The sequence below is a fragment of the Meles meles genome, chromosome 21, assembly GCF_922984935.1.
Source record: "Meles meles chromosome 21, mMelMel3.1 paternal haplotype, whole genome shotgun sequence".
Classification (NCBI taxonomy): domain Eukaryota; kingdom Metazoa; phylum Chordata; class Mammalia; order Carnivora; family Mustelidae; genus Meles; species Meles meles.
The window spans coordinates 2,537,319-2,549,679 of record NC_060086.1 but is presented as its reverse complement, the minus strand read 5'-3'; the positions used below and the strand labels follow the sequence as shown (position 1 = coordinate 2,549,679).

The following is a 12,361-nucleotide window of genomic DNA, read 5'->3' as shown; positions in this document are numbered from 1 at the left end:
CCACTGTCAACAGAGAAAAAGGCAACCCACAGAATGGGCGGAAATATTCACAAATTACACATCTGCTAAGGGATTAATATCTAGAATTTATAGCGAACCCCTAAGACTTGACAAAACAAAACCACACAACCCGATTCAAAAATGGGCGAAGGGTTTGAACAGACATTTCTCCTAAGAAGATACACAAATGGCCAATTAGCACATGAAAATACGCTTAACATTAAGTAAATGCAAACCAAAACTACAGTGAGATGATACATCACATTTGATAGGATGGGTACCATCAAAAAATATCGGGAAACAATAAGTGTTCACAAGGATGTGAAGAAACTGGAAACCTTGGACACTGCTGGTGAGACTGTGAAGTGATTCGACCTTAAAAAGGAAGGAAATCCTGACACCTGCTACAACCTGGATACACCTTGAGGACACTCTGCTAAGGGAAATAAGCGAGTCAGAAAAAGATACATAGGGTATGACTCGAAGTAGAACGGTGGATCCCGGGGCTGGGAGGTAGGGAGAATGGGGAGTTAGTGTTTCATGGGCCTAGGATTTCCGTTTTACAAGAAGAAACAGTTCTGGGGATAGATGGTGACGGGTGCAAACGGTATGACTTACTTAACAGCACTTGACTATAATAGTAAAGATGGTAAATTTTATATCTATGTGTGTTTTACCACAATGAAAATACAGGACAATTTTTTTAAAAATTACATTTACAAAGTCTATCCCCATCCTATAGTCGGAATAAGTGGTGGGGGAGGAAGAAGAATTTATCGTATTAATAGCAAAAGAAGACACAAAGTGATAATTTTTTTTAAAGATTTTATTTGACACACACACACACAGAGAGACACAGTGAGAGAGGGAACACAAGCAGGCAGAGGGAGAGGGAGAAGCAGGCTGCCTGCTGAACAGGGAGCCCAATGCGGGGCTCGATCCCAGAACCTTGGATCATGGCCAAAGCCAAAGGCAGACGTTTAACCAACTGAGCCACCCAGGTGCCCTGTAAAGTGATAATATTCTGAACGATGTGTTTATGGCCCAAGAATAGATTAACCTTTGCAATAGAAACTGACTCTAGAAAATAAATGGCCATAAAATTAATTAAAGAAGCTTTTAAGGAGTAGGGGAAAAAGCCCAAAACCATCCAAGCTAATAATAATAGAAATAAGAAGCTACCTTTCAAAACTTGTAGCAACTAGAATTAGCAGTTTCTCTGTTTTAATTTGAGGGTACCTAAGGCATATATGCTTAAATGCCCAGAAACAAATCTTTAAATAAAACTGAATTTTTTTCTGGAAATACGCTGCCAACTGTATGTTTTCTTCACTGAGCCCACTTCCTCCTGTTCTGCCAGTGGGGAGGGGGATGGTGGTGGTATATCTTCTTTTTCTTTTAGAAGGACTGCGGCCCCACCCGTAGAGCTAGCCAGTGTTTAATGGGATCAGGAGAAAACCCTGACTGTGCCAAGGTCACAGTTTGGTCAGGAAGAGCTGTGGCTTTCAGAGCTCACTTCTTAGAGGTTCCCGTTTTGGGAAATGGGAACTCAGTTCTACAGTGACCTGTTGTGCCGTTATCCTGCCCCCTTTGGGCTTCGGTCACACTGCGTCACACATGAGACTGGCAGGGTGACAGTTTCTGAGGCCACTCTGAACTTCTCTTTCATCCAGTTCTACAGATGCTGCTTCTGGAAAGTCATAAACATCTTCCACGCCTAGTCCCCAAAATCCCTCTATGAGTGAGGCACAACAGTCTTGGCTAATCTCGGGCATCCTGATAAGTATTTGCTTATTCAATCATTTCTTTAGTATGTTTTTATCTCCACGTGTCCCTCTGTGCTATCTTGCAAAGTCTCCAACAGCAGCCATGACCCCAATCCAGTTAGCACGCCTATCTCCTCCCCTCTCCTCTCCTCTCGTTCCCCTCCCTTCCTTTTTTTCCCTTTTTCCACTCTTTATTTGTATTTGAGTCCATCTTTAAAAAAAAAAAAAAAACAGTTTCACTGAGGATAATCGACACACACTGAATGATACATATTAAAAGCGCACAGTTTGGTAAGTGTTAAGAGATGTATATACTCACACACCATGATTACGTTCAGTATAGTGAACCTATCAGTCACCTCCTCCCCGAAGTTTCCTTGTGTCTCTTGGTAATCCCTCCGTACGTCCCCTCCCTGCCTCTTCTCCATCCCCAGGCGGTCCCTGACCTGCTTTCTATCACTATAAATTAGTTAGCATTTTCTACAACTGTATACAAATGGAATCATAGATTATGTTTGGTTTCTTACATCTGGCTTCCTTCATGGGGCATACTGAGGTTCATTCCTGTTGCTACGTTATCAGTGGCTCCTTGTCTATTGCCCCGTAGGGCTCTATTGCATGGCTACGCCTCAATTTGCTTCTCCTTTCCCCTGCCCGTGGATGTTTGGGTGGTTTCCCGTCTTTGGCTACTACAAACATAGCTGCAGTGAACAGTCACATTCACGCATCTATGCTTTCATTTCTCTTGGGAGAACACCTGGGAGCAGCACGGATGGGTCCTATCACAGGTGTATATTTCATATTCTAAGAAGCTGCCAAACTATTTTCCAAAGTGGCCATACCGTCTTATAACTCCCACCCGCGGTACTCGAGTTCCAGCCCCCGACATCGTTGCCCACACCTATCATTATCGTTTTATCGCTGTTATTTGAAGAGGTGTATAGTGGTATCTCATTGTGACGGTAGTCTCATCATTCATACTGTCCATATCTCTTTTTTTTAAAGATTTTTTATTTTTATTTATTTGACAGAGGGAGAGATCACAAGTAGGCAGATAGGCAGGCAGAGAGAGGGGGGGAAGCAGCCTCCCCACTGAGCAGAGAGCCCGATGCAGGCCTCGATCCCAGGACCCTGAGACCATGACCTGAGCCAAAGGCAGAGGCTTAACCCACTGAGCCACCCAGGCGCCCCGACCATATCTCCTTTATGGTGAAATGTCTGTTCCAATTTTCTGCCATTTTCAAAAACAGAATTGTTGTCTTACTATTGAGTTTTGAGAGTTCCTCGCATATTGCGCAGACAAGTCCTTGAAGAAGGATTAGAGGCAAGTATTCCCCCCCAAGTCTGTAGCTGACATTTTCTTTCTCTTAACGGTATCTCTGGCAGAGTCAAAGTTACTAATTTTAATGAAATCTGATACATCAGGTTTCTGTTTTTCTCTCTTGGATCAGGCTTTTGATGTCCTAAGCTGTTGCCTAACCCAAGATCACAGCAACTTTCTCCTGCAATGTCTTCGAGGGGTTTCATAGTTTCTGGTCTTACATTTGGGGGTGATTTTTTTTTTTTTTTACATAGCATAAGGGACAGATCCAAATTGTGTCCACATGTGGGGATATCGAATTACCCCCGTACCGTTTATTGACAAGACTGACCTTGGTCCACAGCAGTGAACCTTTGTCACCTTTGTAAACATCACCTGCTTTTCCCCAGGCCCACCAGGCACAGAACCACCTACTTCCTTCATGCTGGTAATGACCATGGCAGAGGCAGAGGGCTGACTGCCAGCCACATGAAGGACGCTTCCCCCTTAACAGGAACTGCTTCTGGAAGTTCCGGAAAAAACTTCCTTGACATTACGGGGTTGCGTTGGTTGGGCTGCCCAGATCAATAAGCCACAGGCCTGGCAGAACCCAGCACCTGGCCCCTCTCCTCCTGCATTTGCAGGCGGCTATTCAGCCCTGGCAGGGGAGGGGAGGAGGACAGGCCAGCTCAGCTGACCAAACTGTCATTCTGAATCCCTTCCTCTTAGATTGGGCGGTCTCCGTTTCAAAGACAGGTGGGTGAGGGATGCCGGTGCACTTTCAGCAACCTCAGGGAGTGAGCCCCATGAAGGCAGCGAGGGCAGAGTGAGTCTCCCTTTCTCCCACAGTGGGAGACACAAGACGTTCCCAGGACCTGACGGACCACTGCCACACTGCAGTGCCGCATACCAGCGAGTTCACGAGACTTTGTCTGAGACCTGGAAAAATACTCCTTAGATACCGATGCATGGTCAGTCTCTGGCCTTGGGTTCTGAAGCTGCTGCAGGTTTCCTTGGTGTCTCCCCCTATCTAGGCCCTCAGAGCTTCTCTCAGTGGGAATCTGAAGTCAAGAGAGCAAATCGGACGGCTTTACCACTTGAACTGGGAGGAATCTGAAGTCAAGAGAGCAAATCGGACGGCTTTACCACTTGAACTGGGAAGGGTGTCAGTCCTGTAACGCACTGCGTATGTTTGATATTTGCATGGGCGGGTCTGTTTTACCCTCCATGCTTTGGGAGAAGGAGAAAATGAAATCTTGTAATATAGCTGAAAAACACCATAGAAGGGTCGGTGGTGAGCCTGCTGGCTGTCCCAGCAGTGTCCTGGGGGTGGGGATGGCCATCGCCATGGGCCCGGCAGAAGCTCTACCCACAAAGCCCTGGGGGTTTCCTCACATTGTCAAAACTGGGACCCCGAAACCCACTGATGAGTGAGCTGTAGGCAATGGCCAAGGGCAGCAGTTACCTCTGGGGAGAGAAAGAGGGGCGAGAAGGAGACTTGGGCTTACCTTGATCTATATTCTATTTCTTAAAAAAACAAAAAAACAAATATAGCAAAACATTAACCTCTGTTAATCTGGATTGCCTGTGAATTGTTTTTTGTGCTTGTCTGAATGTTGGAAACGATTCATACTTAGAGGCTGATTTTTCAGAAAAACAAGGCTAAAAAGAGACACAAAATATTATGAGTGGCTGCGTTTGACTAGGGGGCTCCTTCCCCCTGCTTTCAACTTCTGTGTATTCTCTGAAATTTTTACATTTGTTCCTTTTATAAACAGGAAGAAATAATCCCATTTTAAAGCCACAGAACTTATCAGGTGAGATAAATAGGGATAGACTGAGAAAGAAGAGTGGACCAAGGGTGATACTGATACAAAGGCAAATGAAAATGATAAAATGTGGCTGAACCTCATGAATTGCTACTTCAGTTATTCTAATTAATTAGTGGACAATTTGGCTGAACCGTGCACAACCGGTCAAGAAAGACTGGCTTATTACTAGCAGGCAGTACTCTCTCTCAATTCTTAAGTCCTGGAGCCCAACCCCACGTGTGTCGGGTCACTGCGGGACATTTTGCCTGCTTCCGCCTTCCAGGGAATTCCTTCCCAGCGCCCTCTGGGCCCTGACCGGCTGAACACCCACCCCTGGAAGCAATGACTCAGCGGAAAAGGTAAGCAAAACGGCAGGAAGATTTCCAATCTCCTGAAGAGAACAAACCCTTTTAATAGCTGTTCGCTCATTAAGTGTTGAAATGTAAATATTGTAGCCAATTAAATACAGCTTTATTTATTTGTTTTAGCAGATCCAGCCGAACATCAATTACAGAATAAATTTTTAATGAATAAAAGGGCTTTAAAAAAAAAATGCATCCGCTAGCACAGACTGACCTTTTTTTCCCTTTTTTTCCAATTAACGTGAATTATCATAAAGCCTCATTTCCCTGCTCTCCGCAGCCTGCAGGACTTTGTCAAACAAGTACTGGGCACATCCAGCTCTCCGCCTCTCCAGGCCCGCACCCACACAGCTAAACGGAGCTGGAGAAAAACACCTGCCAGGTGGCCGGTCTCAGTGGAAATTCACCAGCCCGTCCTCAAGGGGATGCTGCCGCCCAGCCGTCATACTGTTTCCCTGTCCATGCTCTCCTGCCCCCCTAGACAAGGGGCTGCACCTTCTCCTCTCCCCTCACTCCCCTCTGGGCACACCTACGCCTCCATCCTTCCTGTCAACAGATGGCCTGGGCTTTCGACCTTATTGAAAAGCATTTAATCGGGTATAAGAGAACATCTGCCAGAAACCGAACCTCCCCCTCCCATCGCTCGAGCCAGTACACCCGTCCTTCTCTTCTGTGCCCGTGAGGGCCTCCCCTCTTAATTGTGTACCGTAGCTCAGCCCCACTCATTTCTCTAGATGTCTTCTCTCTACCCTGGATCATCAATTTTCCTCTCTACTGGATCTTCCCCATCAGCATACAAATGCGCTGTTATTTTTCGTACATTATAAGAACAAAAGCTAAAACTGAAACCTGTCGTGACCCCATTTCCCTTCCAGCCACCACTCTACTTCTTGTCACGGCGAAACTCTGCCAAAGAACTGACAGTGCTGACTGTCTCCCAAACCTCCTCCCCTGTTCTCGCAAGAACCCGGTCCCCCACGCCACTCCAACCCCCTTGTCAAGGTCACCAGTGACCTCTGCGGGGTTAAATCCAGTGGTTCATTTCTCACTTGACAGATTAGTAGGGTGACAGTCTATTCTAACTTATTATGATGTGGATGTTGACAATGAAGAGAGACATCATTAATACTTGTGACAGGATAACAGGTGGGACTCCAAACCGTATCCAGCAAATCAGGAAGGAGGCATGACTCTCTGACCTGTCCACATTTTGGACACCCTGAAATCTCTTGTCTTCTGGGACACCAGATCCCCTCCTTCTCTGCCTCCTGTCTTAATTCCTCCTCAGCACAGAGACCTTATAATGGTCTTGTCCACAGATGGTTGCTAGGAACTCTTCTCAACCTAGCCTTAACCTGCCACATGACCTCATCCAGTCTCATGGCCAAGACATGGTGATTTTCAGAGATATAGCTCTGGCCTGGACTTCCCCTCTGAACTCCAGACCATGTATCCCTTTGTCTCTTCGACTTCTCCACTCTCATGTCCAAAAGGCATTCTAATCTTAACATGCCCTATCTTGGACTTCTGATTGTTGCCATCAAATCTGCTTTTTTCACAGTCTTGTACATCTCAGTGAACACAAGTCAGTCCCACCAACGGCTCAGGCCCAAATCCTTCACTCTGGCTGGCTGGCTCATCCTTGACTCTTCTCCCTTTCACCTGAAACCCAGAAAATCTTTTTTTTTTTTTTTTTTTTTTCAATTTTAAGATTTTATTTATTTGACAGAGAGAGAGAGAGAGAGAGACATAGAGAGAGCACAAGCAGGGGTAGTGGGAGAGGGAGAAGCAGGCCTCCCGCCAAGCAGAGAGCCTGATGTGGGGCTCGATCCCAGGACCCTGGGATCATGACCCGAGCCAGAGGCAGACGCTTAGCAACTGAGCCATCCAGGCGCCCCCAGAAAATCTTCTTAACTCTACTTTCACAGCATATCCAGAATCTGACCACTGCTTCCCACCCCACCGCTACCATGCTGGTCCAAGTCAGCATGAACTCTTATTAAGACTACAGCTGACCTGTGGACAACATAGGTTGAAACTTCATGAAGCCACGTCCATGAGAGTCTCTTTCAATAAACATAGTACAGTACTGTAAATGTGTTTTCTCTAATGATTTTCTTAATATTTTCTTTCCACTAGCTTGTTAAGAATATGGTGTATAATACATAGAACATAAAGACGTGTGTTGAGTGTCGTATTATCAGGCTACTGGTAGTTAAAGTTTCGGGGGAGTCAAGAGTTACACACATACTTTTGCTTGCATGGGGTGGCCACATCCGCAACGCCCTGCACCATTCAAGGGTCAGCCCTAGTGTTAAAGTCTCCTAATTGGTCCCTGTTTCGACCCTTGTTTTCTATGCACCACACAACAATGGGGGGGGGCTCTCCTGGAAGGTAAGGTGGTACTCCCCACCTTACGTCTTTAACATCCCCTCCATCTGCCCCATGGCACATGATCTCCCTATTATTCTTGAGCTGCCCCAGACTTGGCTCCTCCTCAGTGCATCTGTGCTTTCTGTTCCCTCTCCTGGAATGCTCTTCCCTCCCATGTCGATGGCTTGCCCTCCTCTCTTCTCTGCCTTCCTTCAAATGTCACCTTCTAAGAGACAGTCTCAGATCTAGTTAAATGACAGCTCCCTTGTTCCCAGCATGATCTGTCATCCTGTTCTGCTTGACGTTCCACTGTAGTATATCTTATCTTCTACCATATTTTAGATCAGCACTGTCTACTAGAACTTTCTGTGATAATGGAAATATTGACTCTATGTCATCCCAATATGGTAGCCACTAGCTACATGTGGCTGTTGAACACTTCAAAGTGGCTGGTGCAACTGAAGAACTGAATCTTTTAGTGATATTTAATTTTTAAAAAAGATTTTATTTATTTATTTACAGACAGAGAGCACAAGTAGGCAGAGAGGCAGGCAGAGAGAGAGGGGGGGGAAGCAGGCTCCCTGCTGAGCAGAGAGCCTGATGCGGGGCTCGATGCCAGGACTCTGGGATCATGACCCGAGCCGAAGGCAGAGGCTTAACCCGCTGAGCCCCCGAGGCGCCCTCGTGGTATTTAATTTTACTCAAGTCAAGTTTAGACAGCCACACAGAACTTGTGGCTGCTGTATTGTACTTCACCCTCTTACTTCTTCTCCCACTCATTGTTCCCAAAGGTTGGTTGACTCTAAATATGATCTTCATGACAATACAATCCATAATACACTTATCCCCTCCACTAGGACACAAGCTCCACGGAGGCGGATGTCTTCCGTGCTCGGCACGTAATAGATGTTCATAAATATTGGCTGGGTGGATGACCTTCACCTCAAGTTTATCATTTTAAGGGCCAAACTTAGCTTTTATTTTAAACATTTTTGAAATTCTTCAACGATCTATGTCATTTTCTTAATTTAGTACCAGAATACATTGATTCCTTATACTTTCCATGTCACGATTCTGTACATAAATTGTTATGTTGCCATAAATTATGTCCTCAGAGACCATTAATGTCATCCCTTCACTAGCTACACCAGATTGCTAGGTTTTTATAGACTAGACAAGAACTGACTCTCTGCCATTACGCTCTTCTTACTGCCTTGTTTAATATGTGTCTCCCTTTTCAACAGAGGTAACCGAGTAAGGCTCGTTGGTACTTCTATTGTCCCAGAGTTAAACTGATCGGATTTGTGATGACTCCTGTTGCGATACATTCACAGTCTGTGGGAAGAGGCTGCCTGTACCTGCAATCTGCATGAAAATTAGATGTGATAAGGGGACTACTAGTCGCCTCTTATAGACTGGAAATGAAAATTCAAGATTTGAAACCGAAGGTCATCATTGAGCTGGAATTAAACTTTCAGAGTCTAAAGTTCTCTCATCTAATAAAGGGCTTCTCAAAGATGTGGTTCAAAACCATCTACTAAAAATCACCTGCTCTGGTCTCTCCACTAACCCTACCTACTAGCTCAGAACCCTGGAGGCTGGGCTTTGAGACTCCCCATGCTAAGTTCACTTTCTGATTAGAAGTATAACACTACCTCGAGGTTTTATTCATGGGGGAAGGAGGGATGATCTTGTCATCAGGTCCCTGTGCCTGAGCTTGTAGCAACTGCTCTGTTGCAAACCAAATGAGGATTTTCAGCCCTGATACATTTGTTCAACTGATCGGACTGCACTGTATTGTAAAGTAGAGATGTGATCAATAAAAAATGTGTTCCAGTAACAGATTACACGTCAAGAAACACTTCCAGATTCTTTCACTGCCTCCTGGAGAGCAGAGAGATCCATTTGTCAGAGTATGAAGACCCAAGAGGATATTGTTACCATTAAGATTAATAACAGGAAGCTGAAAGGTGATTATTCCTTGAGGTAAGCAAGGTCACCGGCAGCAAAGGCTTGTGCGCGGCAGCTGCTAGGCTCACCCGCTGTAGGTGCGGTCCAGCACGCACAGCCCGGGTCGGCAGCCTCAGCTGGTAGGGGGACTGGCACAACCGTGCGTTTGGTGTTTTCGCACAACTGACAATGGCCAGTCATTGTAGCAACCACGTCTGGAGGGACAGATGATGACTTCTTCTGCGACCACCCCAGGGGCCACTTCTAGCAGGAAGAGATCTGCGAAAGCTTTTGGTTTTTAATGGGATGTCTGAGACTTGGAGTGGTAAAAGGCGGGTCTAGAGGAGACCGGGGTTCAGCGGGAGGCGCGAGAACACCAAGGCTCAGAGTGGGACACGGGAGCCCAGGCAAGAAAGGGGGAGCACGCAATCAAGAGAGTTGTGTGTATCTGCGGGTCGGGGAGGGGACTGGTAATATGAGGTCCCCGGTGGCTGGCAGCTCCAGCTGGATTAGCAGATGGGCAACTGCAGGGAGCAAGGTGTGAGTCTGGAGTCCAACTGCCAACAAACCACCCCAAAGTGGGGGCCATGTCAGACTCTGTCCGTGATTCTCCAGGATCGGTTTACTGGGAAGACTGGATTCCTGAGCAAGAACGGCAATCAATGGAGGCTCCGGGTGCAGAGCAGTAAATCATGTACAGACTGGGAGACGCAGTGGGGCGCCGAGTGAGGGAGTGTTGGGCTGTGGTCTAATGAAGCCAGTCGATTAGGGTCTGGGTTGCAGGGCATAGCCCCCAGTTACAAGCCAATGGTGGGAGGTTGTGGTCGGAAGCCAAACACTGCGACCCTGACACCAGGAAGAGAGGTAGGTAACATGTCCCGAATCCTCGGCTTCAGCCTTCGAGAGGACAGTGGCCATCGGGGGCATAGGGAGAATGGGTTAGTAAGGAGCCGCCAATCTCACCCTGGAAGGTGAGAAAGGGTTGGGGGCGATGTTAGGGGAGCCCCGGTAGGATCTTTCCCCACACACTGGTCAAGCTCAAATTCCAGACGCCCCAGGAGTGTGTCCCTGGGAGAGCGCATGAGGACCTGATCCGTCCACTGTGATGAGGAACAGGCAGTGCCCACAGACCATGGTCAGGAGGGACATTGTGTCTCTGCATCCATCAGGCTAAAGGCCAGCAATCAAAAGGAAACCTCCACCCCCACTTCCACGGGAAGCTGTTTATCAGAGGAGAGTCCTGGCGTTTGGCTAAGAACACAAGGTACTCCCTGTGCTTCATGGCAGGTGAATTTCTGGCAAGTTAAAAAGGAGAAAGAAAAGTCTTATGAAAAAAGAACACTTAGCAGAGAGCATAGAGCTAACTTTTTGGAATTCCTTGCAATGGATATTACAACACTTTGAAGCAAGTGTTTAGAGCAAGGGGGAAGGATGCGATTTAGCAAAGTTAAGCAAGAAAAACCAGAATGGATCCTCATAAAGTGCTCAGAAAAACAGGGTAAGAAGTCAATACATTTGAGGCATTTTTATTATCAGAAGTCCAGTTTGCAAGGGTTAGGATCAAGATCTGAACCCAGACCCCGTCTGATGGAAATTTGGGCTCTGACCTCCTACAGAATTACTGTCCTGATTATTAATTTTTACTTGTAATTTTGTTTGTCTTCCTGGTCGAAGATGAAGTAGCCCCGAGTCACATGGCCTGCACTGGCGTGAAGCGTTCAAACTCACATTGTCTCCCCCAGCCTCTTTGCTTCAGGTAACTGATCCAACTAGCAATTAGAACCCTTGTTTTGCTGATGAATTGTTGAGGACTACGTCTGGAAATAATGATGTATGATGTGTTGGGTAATTGAATTTAACTAAAAAAGAAAAAGAATTCTTGTTCTTTTTTTTAAATAAAACTAATGAAACAGAAAAATTGATTGAAATAATAATTAGTGTTTCCTTCATGCTGCAGAATGACGTCCCCCAAAATGAGAACAATGCATTAAAAGAAACAAACAAGGGTGCCTGGGTGGCTCAGTGGGCTAAACCTCTGGCTTCAGCTCAGGTCATGATCCCAGGGTCCTGGGATGGAGTCCCGCATCGGGCTCTCTGCTCAGCGGGAAGCCTGCTTCCTCCTCTCTCTCTGCCTGCCTCTCTGCCCACTTGTGATCTCTCTCTGTCAAATAAATAAATAAAAATCTAAAAAAAAAAAAAAAAAGAAACTAATAAGCAGAGAACACATCAACAGATGCTGAGGAGACATCTGATAAAAACCAACAGCCATTCCTAACAAAAATCCTCATTGAAGAAAACTAGAAGGAAACCCCTTACATGTATTAATGACCACCAAAGTGGGACAGCAAATGTTATTCCAAATGGTGAAGTAGGAAAGGCATTTCAAACTAACCAGGAACCAGACAGGCGCGTTTGCTTCCACGACGGTCTTTTTCAGCGTTGCTTTGTTAAGCTCTAGTGAATGCAGCAAAGTGGAGGAGTGTATATACGTAGGAAAAAAAGAAATACAGTTGTGTTTGTGCTGGAAATGTCACTGTTGAAAATTCCAAACTGGAATTAACAGGAGAATTTAATAAAGTGACTGCAAGCCAGATCCTTACTTATGGTTCTCTTTCAATTCTAGAAATGAGAATCTAGAAACAGAAGAAATGAAGAACTGTTTAACCAAATATAGTGCTCACAACCATAATTATCTAGGAATAAATCTGACAAGAAAGAGAATTTTTATGAAAAGAAACCAATACAATCTAATTTATGGAAGAACTGTTTAACCCAATATAGTGCTCACAAACTATAATT

General features: G+C 45.7%; 1 protein-coding gene across 1 annotated transcript in view; it reads right to left on the bottom strand.

Annotated features, from left to right (window-relative positions):
- Positions 1–12,361, bottom strand: part of CALN1 (calneuron 1) — a 408,758-nt gene that overhangs the window by 65,295 nt on the left and 331,102 nt on the right. The gene's annotated exons all lie outside the window — the stretch shown is intronic.